Source organism: Mirounga angustirostris, unplaced genomic scaffold (genome assembly GCF_029215605.1).
Source record: "Mirounga angustirostris isolate CCGP_5_RB_7025 unplaced genomic scaffold, mMirAng1.0.hap1 SCAF_5, whole genome shotgun sequence".
NCBI lineage: Eukaryota > Metazoa > Chordata > Mammalia > Carnivora > Phocidae > Mirounga > Mirounga angustirostris.
In genome coordinates, this window is record NW_026991713.1 from 64,290,204 (window position 1) to 64,310,451 (window position 20,248).

The 20,248-nt window shown below is 42.4% G+C and overlaps 1 pseudogene; it reads right to left on the reverse strand.

Moving 5' to 3' along the window:
• Nucleotides 1–15,761: 15,761 nt before the first annotated feature.
• On the reverse strand, nt 15,762–18,135 carry LOC123839046 (lysozyme C, milk isozyme-like; annotated as a pseudogene).
• Between the last annotated feature and the right edge of the window lie 2,113 nt (nt 18,136–20,248).

Consider the following 20,248-nt stretch of genomic DNA (forward strand, 5'->3'; position numbering starts at 1 on the left):
TTATCATCTCAAAATTCTCTAGAGCTAGGAATGTATGTATGTAAAACTTCCATTGAAGTTGAGCCTGATGCTAGATCACAGAGATAGGCATAAACTGTCAAGATAATTTTGATGATGAATCTAAAGATAGGATTAAAATAGAAGTTCACTTAGGATTGCATTACCTATGCTAGAAGTTGTCTGTTATAGGCATACCTTGGAGATATTGTAGGTTAGGTTCCAGACCACTGTAGTAAAAACAAATACCTTGATAAGGCAAGTCAGGTGAATTTTCTGGTTTCCCATTGCATATAAAAGTTATGTTTATACTGTACAGTAATCTATTAAGTGTGTAATAACATGTCTTTAAAAAGTGCATAACTTAGTTAAAAAATACTTTATTACCCAAAAAATGCTAACCATCATCTAAGCTTTCAGCAAGTCATAATCACTGATCATAGATTACCATAACATATATAATAATGAAATCTTGGAAGATGTACAAATGTGATACAGACACAAAGTGAGCAAATGCTTTTGGGAAAATGGTGCCAATACATTTGCTCGATGCAGGGTTGCCACAAACCTTCAATTTGTAAAAAAAATGCAATATCTGCGAGGTGCAATAAAGTGAAGCACAGTAAAATGAGGTATGCCTGTAATTGTCCCTTGACCTTTGTTACAAGTGCTGCCCACCTGACTTACATTATTTAGTAGCCCTATGATCTTCGTGGCTATTACCATGTTCAGTCCTGGCCTGCAGAGAGGCACTGGCATATTCTCCCTGTACCTTTTGATTCCTTTGCCAGGGCAACTCCAGCATTTTCACTTTGCTGAGTGTTTGCCATTTTTTCCCCCTGATTTCTGAAAGGCACTCCTGCAGCTAGTTTACCCCCATTCCCTAGGCTCCTGGCCAAGGTGTTAAATCCTGAGTACTGAGAACATGCTTCTAAGTCAATGACTTCTGAACCCAATTTTATGTTCTGGTCCCCTTGATTAAGCACTCTCAAGATCCAATTCCAGGGGTATTCCCCTGCCTTCTACCAACACCTGCTAGCTAGTTCTTAGAGTTCTTTGAGGTACAATTTCTTTACTCCCTTATTAGGCCCAGTGCATTTCCAGCTGGGTTATGCTGGGATTGAACCCTAGTTACTGGCCTGGCAGAAAAAAAATGAGGTGAAGGCATCTCTGTACCAGGAAGAGGACATGTGAGGATGGCCCTCTTTAAGAGAGTCTTCTGCATGGGGGAAGTGCTAGCTCTTGATAGGGAGTGATGGGCCACCTCTGTAAACAGGGTTCATGGACGTCTGCAGGGCCAGTATCCTTGGGAGCTTCCACCCAGATGTCTTAATACCATACTTTAGGGTTCCAAGTTTTTCTAATCAGGCTCCTGACCTTAGCATAACAGTACCACTTTGAGCATTTAAGCTTCTCTGGAATTCAACTCATTAAATCCTCAGCCTGCTCTGGAATTCAACTCATTAAATCCTCAGCCTGCTACTCAGCTGTGAGTGCTTCTGTGCTGCAGGTGAAGGAGGCCTCCTTTTAAGAAACCCCTTTGGCTCTCTTACTTCCCATTTAGGTTGTTAACTTTTTTTTCAGCCTGTAATTACTTTTCCAGACTGTATTCATCATGTAACTGGAAGTTTTTACCTTTGACCGCCATCACCCATTTCCCCTACCTCCACCCCCTGTCTATGGCAGTCACCAATCTGCTCTCTCTTTCTTTGTTTTTTTTAGATTCCATGTGTAGGTGGATTATACAGTATTTGTCTTTGGCTTATTTTACTTACCATAATGTCTTCAAGGTACATGTATATTGTCCCAAATGGCAGAATTTCCTTTCTCCAGGAAGTCTTGTGACCAGTATGTGGTTGGGATAAAGATAGGTTAATGCCTTCAGATTCCAGCAACCATGGATGGTGTGTAATGGGTAAGAGGTCATAGTCTCAATCTTTGAAATCTAGCTTCCTCTAAGTGGAGAGGGTATTTTCTGGATTCCCTGTTACTTCATTTTCCTAACACTTTGAGGTCCCCAACTGGCTCAGCTGCCCAGATCTCACAGCCTGCAATGATTGGTCACTTTGGTTGTAACCCTAGGTCACCAGGACTGTTCCCATCCTGGCATCATCAGATAATACCACCGACCTCACTGTTAGCCCCCCGTGGATGGTTCCATTTGATGGGTATATCTACCCAACTTTTCTCAGACTTAGTCTGCTTAGTTTCAGATGTCACTTTGATTTTTCCTGTTTTCATCACTTGCCCAGGTATCACTGATGCAGCTGAGCTGAAGATGTAGCAGTGGGAGTGTTGGTGGGTAAAGAACCCAGGCAAACAGCTTGAAAATGACTTCTGTCTTTCCAGTCTTAACATTCCTTCTGCTGATTAACTATAGCTATCTACCTGTGTTTCATGGTTTAGTGAATGGCATACCACCCACCCAGTGACCAAACTGGAAATCTGGAAGTCATCCATTGTTACCTGTCTCTTCTGCCCACACCCAACTGATCACTATCACAATTCTTCCCTTCATAATATCCTTTGAGTTTTTTTTTTTTTTAAGATTTTATTTATTTATTTGACAGACACAGCGAGAGAGGGAACACAAGCAGGGGGAGAGGGAGAAGCAGGCTTCCCCGCTGAGCAGGGAGCCCAATGCGGGCCTCAATCCCAGGACCCTGGGATCATGACCTGAGCCGAAGGCAGACGCTTAACGACTGAGCCACCCAGGCACCCCTTTGAGTTTGTTTTCTTTCTTCATCTCTACTGACATTACCTTATTTTGAGCCACAGGTTGCAAGCTGATGACTTTTATACCAGATTTGGCCCATATTTGGTTTGTGTGTGTGTGTGTGTGTTTTTTTTTTGTTTTTGCACAATTTTGAAGATGAGAAAGTTCCATTAAAATTTTCTTGACTGTTTGGAAGGTCTAGCAATACTGGGCAATATTCTTGCATGAAAACAATTGACTGGAGCTGAATAGTGGTTTTTTTTTAGTGACATGCTTTTCATTTTCTACAGTTCTCACCTCTCCCTGTTGTCTTGGAACTGGCCCACTTCATTCATGTTATGTCTGGCTCCTACAGGCACTGGAACTTGCGACCCCTTGTTCTCTCTCTTGAAAACTTATCTCCCAGCTTGAAGTCTTACCCTTTTTAAATCTATACTGCAGCCAGAATGATTCTCTGAAAGAAGCTTTATTTGATCATTCTACTGTTTATGTTAACCTCTTACCTTCAGTGGCATCTCACTGTTTTCAGGAAAACAACCAACCTCTTTAGCATGGCATTTAAGACCCTTCTTGATCTGACCTTAATTATCTAATGACTGTTGTCTCAAAGAATGTTCTTTCTCTCATGTGCTACTGTCCAGCCATATTCAACTTCTTGGGTTTATTTGAAAATGAAGCATTAAAACGTGGCCAAATAAATGGGGTTTGTTTGGATTCAGAAGGAACTGGATTTTAAAAATTTGGGGCACCTGGCTGGCTCAGTTGGTAGAGTGTGCAACTCTCCATCTTGGGGTTGTAAATTCCAGCCCCATGGTGGGTGTAGAGATTACTTAAAAAATAATCTTAAAAAAAAAATAAAAAATTTGTGGAACATTTATTTTGTAGCTAGTACCAGATTAATGAATTTCCTTTCTATGTCTGGTTTGCTAAGTGAAAAAAAAAAAATCACATTGATACTGAGTTTTATTAGAAAAATTCTACCATCTATTGAGATGATTATGACTTTTCTTTAATCTCTAATATGTTGAAACACATAGATTTATTTCTAATTTTAAACACATTGTATTCCTTGTATAAACCTAAATGGTCATAATTTATTACTCTTTTCTAGATTCCTAGATTTAATTTTCATATGTATTGGGATTTTTGCATCTGGGTTTATAAGTGAAATTGGCCAGTAATTTTCGTTTCTTTTACTGTCATGGTTTTATTGCCATCATAAAATGAGTTGGGCTTCTATTACCGCTTTCCATTCTTTGGAATAATTTGTGTAAGTTTAGAATTATTTCTTTCTTGAATATTTAGCAGATCTTGGCTATGGAGACATGGGGCTACAGGGATTTTTTTTCATTGTTGTTGCTGTTGCTTTTTGTGGAAGATACTTATTTTCTGATTCAATTTATTTAATGGTAAATGTTAAATTTACTGTTTTTTCTTGTGTCAGTTTTGGTAAGTTACACTTTTTTTTAAGTATTTGCCCATTTCATAAAATCTTCAAATTTATTGCAAAGTTGTTTGTAATATAATCTTATCTATTTGAAGACAATCATATTTAGTGATTCTCTTTTTCCTGTTCCTGTTATTTATCAGTGCATTCTTCATTTTTGTCTTAGTCTCCCCCAGATGTTTATCAATTTCCTTTGTCTTTCTTAAGAACCAACTTTGGGTTAAGTTGTTATTATTTTTTTTTTTGATTTTTTTTCTATTTTATTAATTGTGATTTTATGTTGATTATTTCTTCCTACTTTCTTTCTGCCTCAAAAATCTATTATTTTTATGTCTAATAATGCTTTGCCTTAAAGTATATTTTACCTGAATATTAATATATATATGGTGACTTCTTTCAATTAATGTTTGCATGTATCTTTTTGTCATTTTATTTTTAATTGCAGTATAACTGACATACAATATCCTATTAATTTCAGATGTACATCATAGTGACTTGATATTTTTATATATTATGAAATGATCCCCATGATAAGCTTAGGGTCCATACCATCATTTTATTTTACTTTTTTATTTTTTTTAATTTTTATTTATTTATTTTTTTAAGATTTTATTTATTTGCGAGAGAGAGAATGAGAGACAGAGAGCATGAGAGGGGGGAGGGTCAGAGGGAGAAGCAGACTCCCTGCTGAGCAGGGAGCCCGATGCGGGACTCGATCCCGGGACTCCAGGATCATGACCTGAGCCGAAGGCAGTCGCTTAACCAACTGAGCCACCCAGGCGCCCCCATACCATCATTTTAGATCAAACTTTTCTGTATTTTCATTTTCAGTGTTAGTATTATAAACAGCATATAGTTGGGTTTTATTTTTTTAACTATTAATAATTATCTTTTTCTTAAATAGTTGTCTTTTTTTTTTATTTAAGATTTTATTTATTTATTTGACAGAGAGAGAGACAGCGAGAGAGGGAACACAAGTAGGGGGAGTGGGAGAGGGAGAAGCAGGCTTCCCGGCAAACAGGGAGCCTGCGGGGCTTGATCCCAGGACCCTGGGATCATGACCCGAGGTGAAGGCAGACGCTTAACGACTGAGCCACCCAGGTGCCCCTTAAATAGTTGTCTTTTAACTGAAACATTTAGACCATTTCCATCTTGGGGTGAATTTTTCTTTATTTTGACTTTGTTCTTGAAGGAAATTTTGTATAGGATTCTAGTCTTGCTAATTGTTTTGTTTCCAGACTATCTTCTGGCTTCTATTGCTGTTATTCCTTCAGAGGTTATCAGTTTATCTCCACCTTCCCCACTGGGGCTGCTTATAAGGTTTAAGATGTCTGTCCTCTGAGATTCTCTGGGCTCTTGTGTGTGTGTGTGTGTGTGTGTGTGTGTGTGTGTGTGTGTTTATAGGGTGATTATTTAAATCGGAATCCATATAAAGTGTATGTTATGATTAGTTGATATGTCTTATAAACTTCTTTTACTCCATAGGTTACTCCTTTTTTTCTTCTCCCAATTTTATTGTTGTTGTGAAAGAAAATAGGTTTTCTCTCTTGTAGAGATTTCACAGTCTGGATTTAGTTGATTGCATCTCCATAGTGCAGTTTAACATGTTATTCTGTCATCTGTATTTCCTGCAAATTGGCAGTTGAGTCCAGAGGCTTAATCAGATTTCAGTTCATTATTTTGGGAAGTCTGCTTCAGAGACTGTGTTGAGTTCTTCCACCAGGAGGCACATAATGTCTGGGTGTCTCTCTTTTTTGTGATTATAGTAGCTATTTTATGCTCAATGCCTAGATCTATTGATTCATTAGGAGTTATAAAATGACGATATTCTACCTTTGTTTCTCCTTCATATATTATCTGGGAAACTTCTACAAAGAGAAATTTCTCCTCATCTACTATTTGTTTAGCCAGTGGTACAGTTTGCATAGGAAAGGCAGGATAAATGTTTACTTCTTTTTCTCCATTTACTATTTTTAAAAATAATGAGTTTGTTCATTAGCAGCCTCTAAAAGAAATCAAGTAGGGTTTTTAAAAATTTTTTAAAGATTTTATTTATTTATTTGACAGAGAGAGAGCAGGAGAGCACAAGTAGGGGGAGTGGCAGAGGGAGAGGGAGAAGCAGGCTCCCCGCTGAGCAGGGAGAGCCCCATGTGGGGCTCAATCCCAGGACCCTCGGATCATAACCTGAGCTGAAGACAGTTGCTTAACCAACTGAACCACCCAGGTGCCCCTCAAGTGGGGTTTTAAAAATTATTGTTACAAACTTAAGGATTTAAGCATCTTCGATATGTTTTAGTCCATTACAGTTAAAATCCTTATTAATAATACTGATGTTGTCTTTGCCCAGAAGGATGTTCTTTAAATTGACTTTTGAGTCCTTTTGATGTGACCTCAGTAGTCTTTGATAGTTTCTTTGCTGTTTACATGCCAAGATGTTTTAGGCGTATCTCATTTATTTCCATCTCCAAACCTAGAATCACCCATTTCTGCCGGGAGCCTGGTTCTTTTTTTAACAGGACATGGTGTTTCACAATCTGAGCGCCAGGGATGCCCATTGATACTAGACTGGTCATTGTTTCTAGACAGAATTAGGAAATAACTCTTTTCCTCTGTTTTCAAAAAGTTACAATGCTCATGGTTTCATAATGACACTTCTAATTCAAATTCAGGATTAAACAGTTTTAACTTAACCTCTTCTATCTTACATTTGTACATTGTTTTCCCTCATATTGCCCATCTCTGTTCTCAAGGGCACCAAGGATGATAGAGTTAGAATATGACCTAACTGCACATTTGCTTTATTATACCTTGTAAACATAAAAATTTCAGAATAACAATATCAACACTATCACTAGAATATGATCAGTGAAAATAGTGAAGACATTTTTGCAGATCTTTTGCTCTTAGGGTAGGTCCTGCTAGGGATATTCAGTAAAATTACAGTATTTTAAAGTCACTTTGGAATAGTTCCTTCTTGGATGATTATTTTGCCAGGTGGATAAACACTTCAGTGCCTTTATATTTTTAGGGCTTGTTTAAAAATTAGTTATTTTATAATTATATAAAATGTTATATGATTCCATAGTCAAAATTATAAAACAGCATATATATTTTTAAAGATTTTATTTATTTATTTGTCAGAGAGAGAGAGAGAGAGCACAAGCAGGGGGAGCGGCAGAGAGCCCGATGTGAGACTCAATCCCAGGACACAGAGATCATGACCTGAGCCGAAGGCAGACGCAAAACATATTTTTTAAAAAGCATATACCTTGGGGCGCCTGGGTGGCTCAGTCGTTAAGCGTCTGCCTTCCGCTCAGGTCGTGATCCCAGGGTCCTGGGATCCAGCCCCGCATCGGGCTCCCTGCTTGGCGGGAAGCCCGCTTCTCCCTCTCCTGCTCCCCCTGCTTGTGTTCCCTCTCTCGCTGTGTCTCTCTCTGTCAAATAAATAAATAAAATCTTTAAAAAAAAAAAAAGCAAAAAAGCATATACCTTGCCTTTCTTGTCTATCTCCTCTTCACCTTATACGTAATCACTTATATAAATTTTATAGTTTATTATTCCATTTAAAAAATGTAAGTGTATGTATTTGCATTATCTCTCTTTTTTTTTTTTAAGATTTATTTATTTAAGAGTGAGAGAATGAGAGAGAGAGCATGAGAGGGGGGAGGGTCAGAGGGAGAAGCAGACTCCCCGCCGAGCAGGGAGCCCGATGCGGGACTCGATCCCGTGACTCCAGGATCACGACCTGAGCCGAAGGCAGTCGCTTAACCAACCGAGCCACCCAGGCGCCCTATTTGCATTATCTCTTAAAGATTGGACCCAGTGACAGCCTGTATTTCTTTGTTTTAGAACACTCACCCCTTCACCTTTCCCTCATTCATGGCTCAGCTTTATGGTATTCTTTTGTTGATGATGGGCCTGGAGGGAATTTTGACGCCAAGACGTGGAGCAGAAGGTCTTCAGATGCCCAGAGATTGTAAGAAATAGGGAAGAACTTTGCCAAGAGACTCTGAATGAGGTGTGAAGGTTGCAGTGTCAGGCTTTGTCCCATGAATGTCATGGTGACAGGACAAGGGTTGGAATGATGTAATGAGAATGGGATTTTATGCAACTAATGTGTGTTGAAAATGGGCACTTAAATTTTTTTAAGATTTTATTTATTTATTTGAGAGAGAGAATGAGATAGAGAGAGCATGAGAGGAGGGAGGGTCAGAGGGAGAAGCAGACTCCCCGCCGAGCAGGGAGCCCGATGCGGGACTCGATCCCGGGACCCCAGGATCATGACCTGAGCCGAAGGCAGTCGCTTAACCAACTGAGCCACCCAGGCACCCGAAAATGGGCACTTTAGACCATGTACTATTTTCCATGGTGTCCAGCAGCAATATAATATCCTAATATTTTGCATGCTATATGGTCTCTTATCTGCATTACCCCTGGACTCCAAAGGTCATGCTAAGGCTGTCAAAAACAAACAAAATGTTAAGATCTTCAATAAATGTTTGTCAACCTTGCCTGGGCCATTCTGTATTTTTATGGTACCTTTACATGTGTCTTCTGTGGTCCATTATGGATCCGTTATTTATTTATTTATTTTTGGTTAAATTCTTTAGGGTCAGTCATACCCGCATGTACAGGTCTTGGTGGGAGTACCTCATTTTGCTTCCAGTACTACCTAAAGCCTCTATATGTCCTATTCATGACTTTATTTTCTTCCCTTCACACTTTTACCCTACCACCTGCTTCTCACTTGCTTTGTACCTGAGCATTAATTGATAAGTAAATGGACCTAGAACCTAGGACCTTTACTGAGCACCTACTAATGGTGCGGGTATTGTGCTAGGCTCTCAGCTAGCTAGATCGTTCCTGCGCTTTCTGTGCTCGTCCTGTAGTATGAGAGGGAATTGGTTTCCATCTCATCTCACACCCTCATTCCAGAGCACTGAGTCTTAAAACTCCAAGCAATCCTTTTTTCCATCGGTTCCCCTTGATGGCAGCTTCTCCTCACCTGAGATCTGCTACTCGGTGTCAGGGATCCCCTTGAAGGCAAGTGCTAAAATCGCCAGCACAAACTCTGTAGTTTAGTGCTCTCAGCTACGCCTTTCTCCTCCCTGCCACACCATGTTCACACCAAGTCAGGATTCGCACAGCTTGCTCCTGCCAGTGGCTGAGCGTGGCAGAGGCACAGAGGCAGGCCTATCTCTGTGAGGTGAGGATGGAGATACAACCGCGCCGGGCACATAGAGGCGCTAAGGAGTTAGGCCGGGGGAAGCGGGACCAATGGCAGCAGTAGTAATTCTGACCGTAGTGTATAACCAATCCCAATGAACACTGACAAAGGAGGGATATCCTGTAATTTAGGGGCAAGGACAGAGTAAGGAGTGGAACAAGCAGAAAGATGTCCTAAATAGCTGTGGCAAAGGGTCAGATGCAGGCAGAAGGGCATTCTTAAAGCAATAGGTTCTCTCACCTCCCCCGCTAATGCAGGGGCAGAAATTTATTCTCTCAGTTCTGGAAGCCAGAAGTCTGAAATCAAGGTGTTGGCAGGACCACGCTCCCTCTGAAACCTGTCAGGGAAAACTTTCCTTGCCTCTTCCTAGCTTCCGGTGGTTTGCCAGCGATTTTTGACATTCTTTGGCTTGCAGCTTCATAACTCCAATCTGTCTTCATCACAAGTCATTTCCCCTCTATTTCTCTGTCTTCACATGGCTGTCATCTTATAAGGACACCAGTCATATTGGGTTAGGGACCTGCCCTACTCTAGTATGACTGGGTCTTAACTAATTACAACTGCAATGACCCTGTTTCCAATAAGTTCACATTCCAAGGTACTGGCAATTAGGACTTTTATGTATCTTTCTTGGGGGCCACAATTCAACCCATAACATCAAGTAATTAGTGTCAGAGTTGGTGTAAGAATCTAGAGACACTCATGAGTAAGATCGCTTCACATGGTGCCCTATACAAGTCTGTATTCTTGTAATGAATTATCCCAGTCGTGTAGGATATTAACTCTGAAGTTTTAGTTCAACCTCTTTCCTTTTAGGTAGAGTGCAGTTTTGAGATTTATATCTTATTGTCTTGCCTCTGGTTGACCCTTTCCAGTTTTATATTTTTAAACAGCTTTATTTTATTCTTTTTTAAAGATTTTATTTATTTATTTGAGAGAGAGAGAGCACAAGCAGGGGGAGGGGGAGAGGGAGAAGCAGACTACCCGCTAAGCAGGGAGCCTGATGTGGGGATCGATCCCAGGACCCTGAGATCATGATGTGAGCCAAAGGCAGACACTTAACTGACTGAACTACCCAGGTGCCCCTAAACAGCTTAATTGAGGCATAATTGATATAGAATAAACTGCACATATTCAAAGTATACAGTTTGCTAGATTTTGACATATGTATGAAACTATCACAATAAAGATAAAAAACATATCCATTCCTCTGAAAACTTTTCTGTGTCTTTGTGTAGTGTCTCCCTCCAATTCCTTCTATCCCTGTTCCAAAGCAACCACTGATCTGCTTTCTGTCGCTATAGATTGGTTTTTGCATTTTCTAGAGTTTTATATAAATGGAATTATATACTCTTTTTTGGTCTGGCTTCTTTCATTTAGCATAATTATTTTGAGCTTCAATTATATTGTGTGTATCAAGTTTCTTTTTATTGCTGGGTAGCATCCCCTTACATGGATATATTACAATTTGTTTATCCACTTATATGTTGATGGACATTTGGCTTATTTCCAGGTTTTGCTTCTGCAAATCAAACTTTTGTGAACACTTGTGTACATGCATTTGTATGCACACATATATCCTTTATTCTTGGATGAACGCATAAGTGGAATGTCTGGATCAAACTAGAATGTTGTTTGCCAAAATGGTTTTACCGCTTTACATTCTCACTAGCAGTGTATGAGAGTTCATTTTTCCACATCCTTGTCAACACTGTCAACATTTCAGATGGTCAGTCTTTTTAATTTTAGCAGTTCTAATGGGGATGTAGTGGTATCTTACTGTCATTTTAATCAGGTTTTCCCTAGTGATTAATGATGTGGGTCATCTTTTCATCAGAGGCTTATTTGCCATCAGTATATCTTCTTTGGTAAAGCGTCTGTTCAAAAGTTCCTCTACTCTTGGCCATACTTGTCAGAGAGGGGTTTGTAACCCTGATGTCCGAAATTTCTTTCCCTCCCTTTGAGCTGAAGGTCAATATTGGTCAAACAAGGATTTCTAAAAATGCGAACAACAAACCCAGTCTCCTTTTTCTAGAGAAAAGGAAGCTTATTGGTTTTGAATAAAATAATACCGTACAAGATCAAAGCATTAATTGTGTGTGGCATGAGTTTTTCCCATCCAGAGAAGAACTCTGCTGGCTGTTCTCTACCCTGGGGTCTCCTCTGCTGTGGGGCGAAATGATTGCTTGCCTTTCTTTGTAGTGCGGCTTCCTTTGGTGTAGCAAAGAAAAAAAAAAAAGACGGGTTTTTAGGACAGATGTTTTGTTTGATTCTGCCGCTCTGAGGCAAACTACTTCAAAGTCCCGTTTATATCTGGATTTTGGGATGATGAAAAAAGTCTACTATTACCTCTTCTGTTGCTTTCTGTTACACGTTTATTTATTAAATGAGCGGAAAAGTTCACAGCTGGTTAGAATCATAGATGTGCATCTGTTCCTGTTCTTCTAATGCTACAGAGAGCTCTGAGATGAGTGAAAGATAACAAGACCAGCAGTGGATTGAGCACCATTTATTAGAAATGTTATCCTTTCGGGCGCCTGGGTGGCTCAGTTGGTTAAGCGACTGCCTTCGGTTCAGGTCATGATCCCGGAGTCCCGGGATCGAGTCCCGCATCGGGCTCCCTGCTCGGCGAGGAGCCTGCTTCTCCCTCTGACCCTCCCCCTTCTCATGCTCTATCTCATTCTCTCTCTCAAATAAATAAATAAAATCTTAAAAAAAAAAAAAAAAGAAATGTTATCCTTTCTCCACTGCAATACGGTGCTACCTTTGTCTTATCAGTTGTCCAGGTTTGTGAGAGTCACCCTTCTGCTCCACCCTATTTGCCTATCTTTGCCCCAATACCAAGCTATCATAATTACTATAGTTTTGTAACAGTTCTTGATATATCTGGTAGTGTGAGTCTTCTGGTTTTGTTTTTCCTTTTTTTTTTTTTTTTAAGATTTTATTTATTTATTTGAGGGAGAGCACAAGCAGGGGGAGCAGCAGAGGGAGAGGGACAAGGAGACTCTGAGCAGGGAGCCCAACACCGGGCTCGATCCCAGGACCCTGAGATCATGACCTGATGCTTAACTGACTGAGCCACCCAGGTGCCTCTCTGGTTTTGTTTTTCTTTACATTGCCTCAACTGTTCTTTAGTTGATTTTTATAGAATTAAAAAGAATAATGTTGCATTTTCAGGGGTGAATAAAAATATCCTGCACCCAAAGCTCTAAGAAGTGCTGTCCCCCAAATCTTTTGTTTCATAAATACCTAAACAACATTTATGAAAACTATGTATACATCCCCTTCATTGGTTTATGTAGGGAGAGGAAAGGAGCTATATTAGATTTTGATTAAGGGCCCATTTATATTAGTTACTGGTTGGATTATTCCAGGGACTTTAGAGTCTCTCCCTGGGTTTGTAATATGATAAAGGGCAAGGCCCTCATATAAATCCCTTTTCAGAGCAATTAACCACTAAGTAAAGGCTCAGTAAACACATTTAAACTAAATGTAATGCAAATCCATCAAAGGAGGTACAGAATCTGCATCCTCACAGTGAAGAGTCCTGCCAGCGGGGATAAGAATCCAAGTGGGGATAGGATTTGCGGTGGTCATGTAAGGGGGACAACTCTGAGAAGACACAGGGATGGGGAAGAGTATTAGTTTTTTTTCTTTTTCTTTTTTTTAAATATTTTATTGATTTATTTGAGAGAGAGTGAGAGCGAGAGAGATCACAGAGGGAGAGGGAGAAGCAGGCTCCCCGCTGAGCGGGGAGCCCAACGCGGGGATCCCCAAGATCACGATCAGAGCCGAAGGCAGATGCTTAAAGGACCAAGCCACCCAGGTTTCCCAGTTTTTTTTTTCTTGTGTCATAAACCACCCCAAAACTCAGTGGCTTTTAACAGTATTTTCTTTCCTGCTCCTGGGTCTGGTGGGTTTTTGGTCGAGTGGAGGGGGGAAGGAACTCTACTTTAGGAGCCAGGATTCGGACTGGGTTCAAGTGTGTTCCACATGTTTCATTCTGAGGCCCAGGTTGGGGGGAGGGAGTTGGGGACGGTGAGTACCTGAGGCGTGCTCTTGCCTGGCAATCATGGGAGCACAGGAGGCCAAATGAAACCATGCAGTCACATTTTAAATTTCCTATTTGTGTCACATCTGTTGGCAAAGCAAACCACACGTCCAAGTTCAACATCCATGTGTAGTGCTCAACATTCTTTTCGTTGTAGTGCTCTGAAGATCACGTGACGGAGGGAGGGGTAAGGAGTAGGGAATAATAACTCACTCTAGCATGGGAAGGGACAGGGTTTTGGGATGGTTGTGAGAACCCACCTTGCTGCCTCCTGGAATGTGGAGATACAGGGAACTTCCTCCAGAAAAACTGGGGGAGAATTAGCCCTGATAAAGAGCTGTGTGATCCTCGTACCAGAGTACAAGCTGGCCTCTCTTTATTTCCTTGTCACTACACCACCTGTCCCTCCACTGCTTTCTTCTCCTACCTGGGAACCTTCAGCTGGAGCTAAGCCATGGGGACAGCAACCAGCCAAGGAGAGGGATCCGGGCAGCTGCCGGAACAGCAAGATAGGATTGTGGCTATCAGCGTCCTTCTATAACACACACAGTGTGCTCAGAGCAGATCTGGTCTCCGAAGGGACGCTGTCAACTGTTCAAAGGTGCTGTATCAGGAGGTTCAAGGGGAAGCTTTTTTGGCTTAGGTTCAGCTGAGGCTTCAAAACAACAGAGATCACATTTCAAAATGAAGTATTAGGAAAGGAAATTGTGGGGAATATGTGTTGCATCTTTAGTTGATCTTTCGCCCTCAGTCTATAAAAGATGTTGGAGATGCCAAGAAAAGAGCTGGAGAGAGAGGGGAGAATTCCCAGGACAGAGTTGGTGTGCTCTCATTACCTGAGGGTGACCAGAAAAGTCATGGTACTCGCCTGAGTTTTTAATACAGAGGCAGGAGAAGAACCTACCCCACAGAATAAGTTTAAAGGGATGGTGGGGCACAAAAATACTGTTATCTGGAAACATTTACACCATAGGAATGTGATTATGATTTAATTTACTAAATGAAGTATTCATTACTGTGGCAGAAACTACTAGTTGTCCATCCAAATCCATTTGCCCCTTTTCCCGTAATACTAGTGTTGTACCAGGACCCCGGGTGCCCAGCTGGTACCGTATCTCCCAGGCCCCCTTGCAGCTGGGAATGGCTTGTGATTAAATTCTGTCTCTGGAGTAGAAATGGAAGTGGTATGTGCCTCTTCCAGGCCTGGACCTTAAAACATTGCATGTGTGTTTCTCCAAACTTACTCCCCTTCCTGCAATTAATTAATTAATTAATTTTTAAAGATTTTATTTATTTCCTTGAGAGAGAGAGAGAGAAATCACAAGCAGAGGGAGGGGCAGAGGGAGAAGCAGGCTCCCTGCTGAGCAGGGAACCCGACTCGGGGCTCGACCCCAGGACCCTGGGATCGTGACCTGAGCCGAAGGCAGACGCTTAACCGACTGAGCCACCCAGGCGCCTTCCATTCCTGCAATTTAGAGCAGGGAGTGCCTCCAATCTAGCATTGTCCATGTAGGACAATGCCCTAGTGCAGTGCTTCTCTATTTCTTTTTTAATGCATGAGAATCACCTGGAGAGCCCATTAAAACAGAGATTAAAACAAGGATTCAGTAGGTCGGCAGTGGGCCCAAGAATTTGCATTTCTAACAAGTATCCAGATGTTGCTGGTGCTGCCTGTCTGTGGACCACACTCTGAGTAGCACGGCTTTGGGGGATGGTGGAGATGCACGATGGAAAGAATCTGAATTTCTGAATGTCTGTGTGGGACAAAGGAGCCTGTCTACCCACCATGGACTGCTTTGTGAGAACACCATATTTTGGGGACTCTGTTATAGCAGCTTAGTCATTTACCCCAGCCAACATAATCATCCTGATATTCGGCCAGTCCTTCTCTACGTCTAAACCAAAACTCTCCCACAATTTTCTTCTTCTTTTTCATCTTGAACTCTCCTTCCTGGTGATGGAGAATACTATTAGTCACCTCTATAAATGAATTTCATAAGAGCTCACATCTAGAATGCTGTATTCAACTGTCAATTTTAGCCTCAAGCAGTTCTCAGTAAAGGATTTTCCTTAACTATCTTTCCAGAGGAGATAGGGGGAACTTCAGCCATGAGCTTGGAGAGAACAGGACCTCCAGCTGTCTACAGCGGGTATCACGTCTCCGTTATAACCCAGCCCTTAAACATGATACTTGAGACAGTTGAAAGTGAGTAACTTTTATTTTGGAGGCAGTGAGCAGGGGAATTTCAGAGCTTCCAAGAACCTTGAAGAATTACCCTGCCTTCTGGGCCACCTTCTCCAGGAGCCATACTCAATGACCGTCTCACAGGTTACAGTCAGCCAGGTATTTGGACAAATCCCTGCCCTTGCAGTGTTTTATCCAGGCCCGCCTATGAATAGAGAAACACAGCATAAATCAGAGGCAGAGGCAGGAGTCTATAGGGGCTCAGCTGAGAGGGAACGCAGGGTCTGCAGGCTGGAGTCAGTTTATGCTGTGGGAGAGTCTCAGATAGGGACTGTTGGCCCGTCTGAGAACCCGTGAGACGGTGCTGCAGGCATGCCCCGGGTGAGCGCATTACAGTGTTACTCTGCCTCTGTTCATGTCGGGAGAACAGTCTCCACTCCGTACAAAGCCCAGGGAGAATCCTACAGCAGAGATGCTGCTGATTCTATCAGCATCCCAAATACTGTCAGGGTCCATGCCCGGCAGAATGGCTGGTCTCTGCCCTTCATGCTCTGCTTACCAGGCGAACATCCTCTTAGGATCTCTCGCAACCCTCTCGGCACACCTGATGTCATCATCGATGTTGTCATCCAGAAACTCTGAAAGGAAAAGGGGCTGAGGGGGGAGGGAAAAATCCCTTTTCCTGTTTCATTGATCAGTACTTTTTTGAGGGGAATTTCCAGAGGAAACTAAGCCTGAATCAGAAACCCTCTCTCTCTGGAGCCCTTTTGTGGGTTTGCCTTCCATTTGCCTGGATTTTCCTGCCTAGCTTTGAATCCGCCTCTGAGCATTGTTCTCCCCAGGGCATCCAGGACCGGAGGGACCAGGGAGAGCCTTTGTCTTCAGGAGACAAAGGTGCTGCGTGGGGGTGTGTGGGCTGGTGATGCGGCTGCGTGTGGACGAGGAGAGGGATAACATGGCTTGAGGGATGGGGACCCATGAAGGCGAGGCTTAGTCAGGGGTCGGTGTATCTTGCTTCCTCCGATTTTGGATGTGAGGACTGTCTGGGGCCCCTTGATCCCCCGTCCTGGGCTTCACCAGCACAGGCCGAGGGCCAGGTGTCAGGGAGTGCCTGTTTTATGTGCCCCACCTGCCCCAGCCCGCAGAGGGGACCGAGTCCTTACTGCTGCACGTTGTGCTGCAGGCGTTTGCTGAGGGCTGGTGGCTGATTGGCACCACCACTGGCTGTTCAGCTGGAAGAGCCCATAGGCAATATTGCCATCGGCGTTTTTCCTATTAATGGCCTGGGTGTTGAAGTGACTCTCATACTGAGCCATGCAGACCCCTGTGTCAGAGAGAGCAAAAGGTGTGGGTCAAAAGGGGGGATTGTTTCACGACGAGACCAAACTCCTGCTACACCAGAACCACCAGAAAGTCCCTTGAGACTGAAACGAGAAGACTATGAGATCCTCAGTGTTAGGTTTGTATTTATAATCCATTGTGTGTTCCTAGTCCCAAGCAATAATCAGCCCATGGTAAGTATGTAATCACAATTTGTTAAATAAATGCGTTTGGAAAGGCCAATAATCCATCAATTGCCGTCTGTCTCCCAGTCTACCTTCCCAGCCTCATCTCCCAGCCGAATAGCCAACTCTTGCCTTGTATATTCACGTTGGCTTATATCCCAAAGTATATGGAAGAGAAGAGGTGGAGAAATAATCGAGGAGGATCTTAGAAAGGAAGCCCTACAAAGCCATCCTTGGGGGTGGGGGTGACAAGAAAGAGTATATTTGGCGTGAAGAAAAATGAAGATATTCAAGGGAAATTGAAATAGCTTCATGTATTCTTACTAATGAGGCGGGTGACAGATTCTCAGTCCTTCTTGCACCTTGTCACTCACTGCCTCCCCTTCTGTTCTCACAGTCCCCATCCAACTCCCTTGTGACATGGATAGAACAAACTTTAGACAAATGCAGCAGATGTAGGTTGTTTTTTGGTGGACAGAAGGGCAGGGGAGAGGGTGGGAGGCAACACCACCTGTGCTGCAAAGACTAAAAAGGATGCAGATGAAAGCAAAGGTGATGGGAGCAAGATGGAGAGATGTTGGGTGAGTCTCGGGGTGTTTCCGAGGAAGTATTCCAGGCCACTGGGTGGGAAGGTGATTTGGGGGAACAGCAGGAGAAAATTTATTATAGATAAAATATTCCCTGGTGGAAAGAGAGAAAAGGAGATCCTGATAGGAATATAAGGCAGTGGAGGCAGAGATAAGAAGAGCAGTCGGGGAGTGGAAGAGAACCCTGACAAATGAGTAAATCAGCAAGTGAAAAGGGAGAGATTGCTTGGCTGGGGAAGAAGGTCTGTTTGGGCAGAGACAGAAAGAACGTTCACGCTCACAGTTTGCCAGGCTGTAGCCATGCTAGCTGTCCAGTCCCTTGGTCTTCAGTTTGTGGGCCAGCTCACACTTGGAGAAGATTTTGGCCTCATATGCTGCACGGAAGCAGCTGAGGAGGGTGATGATCAGAATAGACCTCATTTCTGTAGCTGGTGGGACCCGAGTCTGCTATGTCCAGGTGCTGTTTTCTCTTATACCCTCCGGCACAAAGGTATCTCTGATTGGGCAATCATGCTGGCATCTATGCCAGGAAGGACATGGCTGTCCAAGGCTAGTTCCCCAAACTGGTCCAGTCAGTTCCCCTTCAGGGAAGGGAATGTAACCAAGAATAATACCAGGAATAAAGTCTCATTTTGGTGGGGGTGGGTTCTGGATTTGGGCAAATGCGCGGAGGAGGGGAATGGGGGAGAGAAGGGAGTTGGTAAGAGAGAGAAGCATGATTTTCAAACTTTGTACTTTTGTTGGAATGTCTCCAGCGGGGTTGTCCCTGTGTGCTTTGCTGAACTTTGGCTTATTATCTGTGCTTGGCTGAAGGTATTTTACTACTCGGTCTAGTGGGGGACCCATGATGAGCATCACTGAGTTTGGAGAAATTGAGGATCTTCGGGCATCTGCAATCAGTAAACCATTGGTTGAATAGGAGACCACTAGAGCCTAAGTTCATAATATCTCTGTGTCTGCAAGAAGTCATCAGATCTAAAACCCCAATTATACTGAATTCTCTCTAATATCTGTGTGATCAGTGATCATCAAGCATCTTGAATTAGTCAGGGTTCTCCAGAGAAACAGAACTAACAGGGGATATATATGGTTAGAAAAAGTTGGTAATTATTAGAGCACAAGGTCTTGATTTCAGTTTGGTGGATAGGCACTGTGAAGGAAGAGTTATCACTAGATCAATACTTTCTAAGAAGACACACAAGAGTAATAATAGAGGTAGTGCTAGAAGGGGGTTTCTGTAGGTCTTAAAGTAACCGGCAAGCCTTTGCTGTTAAAGGGCATTATATGATGTTGACTTGGAGACATAAAGGAATGGATACTAGGCATAACTTATTTATAATATTCACTCAGGGTAGCTAATTGGTCTGGCTATCCATCTACTCAGGCTTTCACTGATTAGATTAATTCCATGTCTATGTTCAGAGGTATTCAGGAGCCAAGTCATGTTAAGGGGGTTGATCTTTAAAGACACCTATGAGAATATGCATTTGGGTTAGTTTTGTTTTTTGGGTTTTTTTCCAGGCAAGTGGACAGAAAGATACTAAGGTAAGATAATGGGGGTGCCTGGGTGGCTCAGTTGGTTGGGCGACTGCCTTCGGCTCAGGTCATGATCCTGGAGTCCCAGGATCGAGTCCCGCATCGGGCTCCCTGCTCGGCAGGGAGTCTGCTTCTCCCTCTGACCCTCCTCCCTCTCATGCTCTCTGTCTCTCATTCTCTCTCTCTCAAATAAATAAATAAAAAATCTTTAAAAAAAAAAAAGGTAAGATAATGGAAGATTTTGGCAAAAGTGGTGTAGATTTTGGACTATGGAGTCTTATCTGGGTAAGGAAGGAAAGGAAGATAGAAGGAGATTATTACATAGAGATATAGTAGAAGTGGCTGTCAGTGGACTGAATGTTTCATTGGAATCCAAATAAGAGTACTGGGAGCAAGTGAACAAGTGATCTGAAAGAATAAGAGGTTGGTGAGAGAAGTGCATACCTGAGTTTGTGGTTTTAGAGGTGAAGCAGTTCTGGGTGATGGCAAGATCCAGGATGGGCCCGTAAGGATGGGTAACTGATGCGGGATCAGAGGAGATGCTTCTTGGGTTGGGGAGGCGAGGCATTGGACAGGACACTCATATGGATGTCTGAATCACTCAGAATAGGAGATCTTGAGATGGAGAGAAATTCTATGAAATGTCAGTGTTCTCAAGGAATGGGGGAGAATAACCCAAGGGAGGTGGTGGGTGTATGGCCAGAATACATAAGCCTCAAAGAAATAGGAGACTTTAAAGAAGGAGGGGTTCGTGATGGTCTCAAAGTGCCAGGAGTGAGATTGGTTACTTCTAGATTCAGATACACCTGGGTTGGGGAGAATAAATAGCCTCTACTTAAAGCGATTATTAGAGAGGTGGTGAGGATTCTGAATTTGTGGGTATTATTTCTATTTGGTTTTCATCTATGTAGGTTTTCATGTCTTCATTACACATGTATGCACCAACAAACAATAGATGTATTGTTTTGTGTGGTTTTAAACTTCAAACAAATGGCTT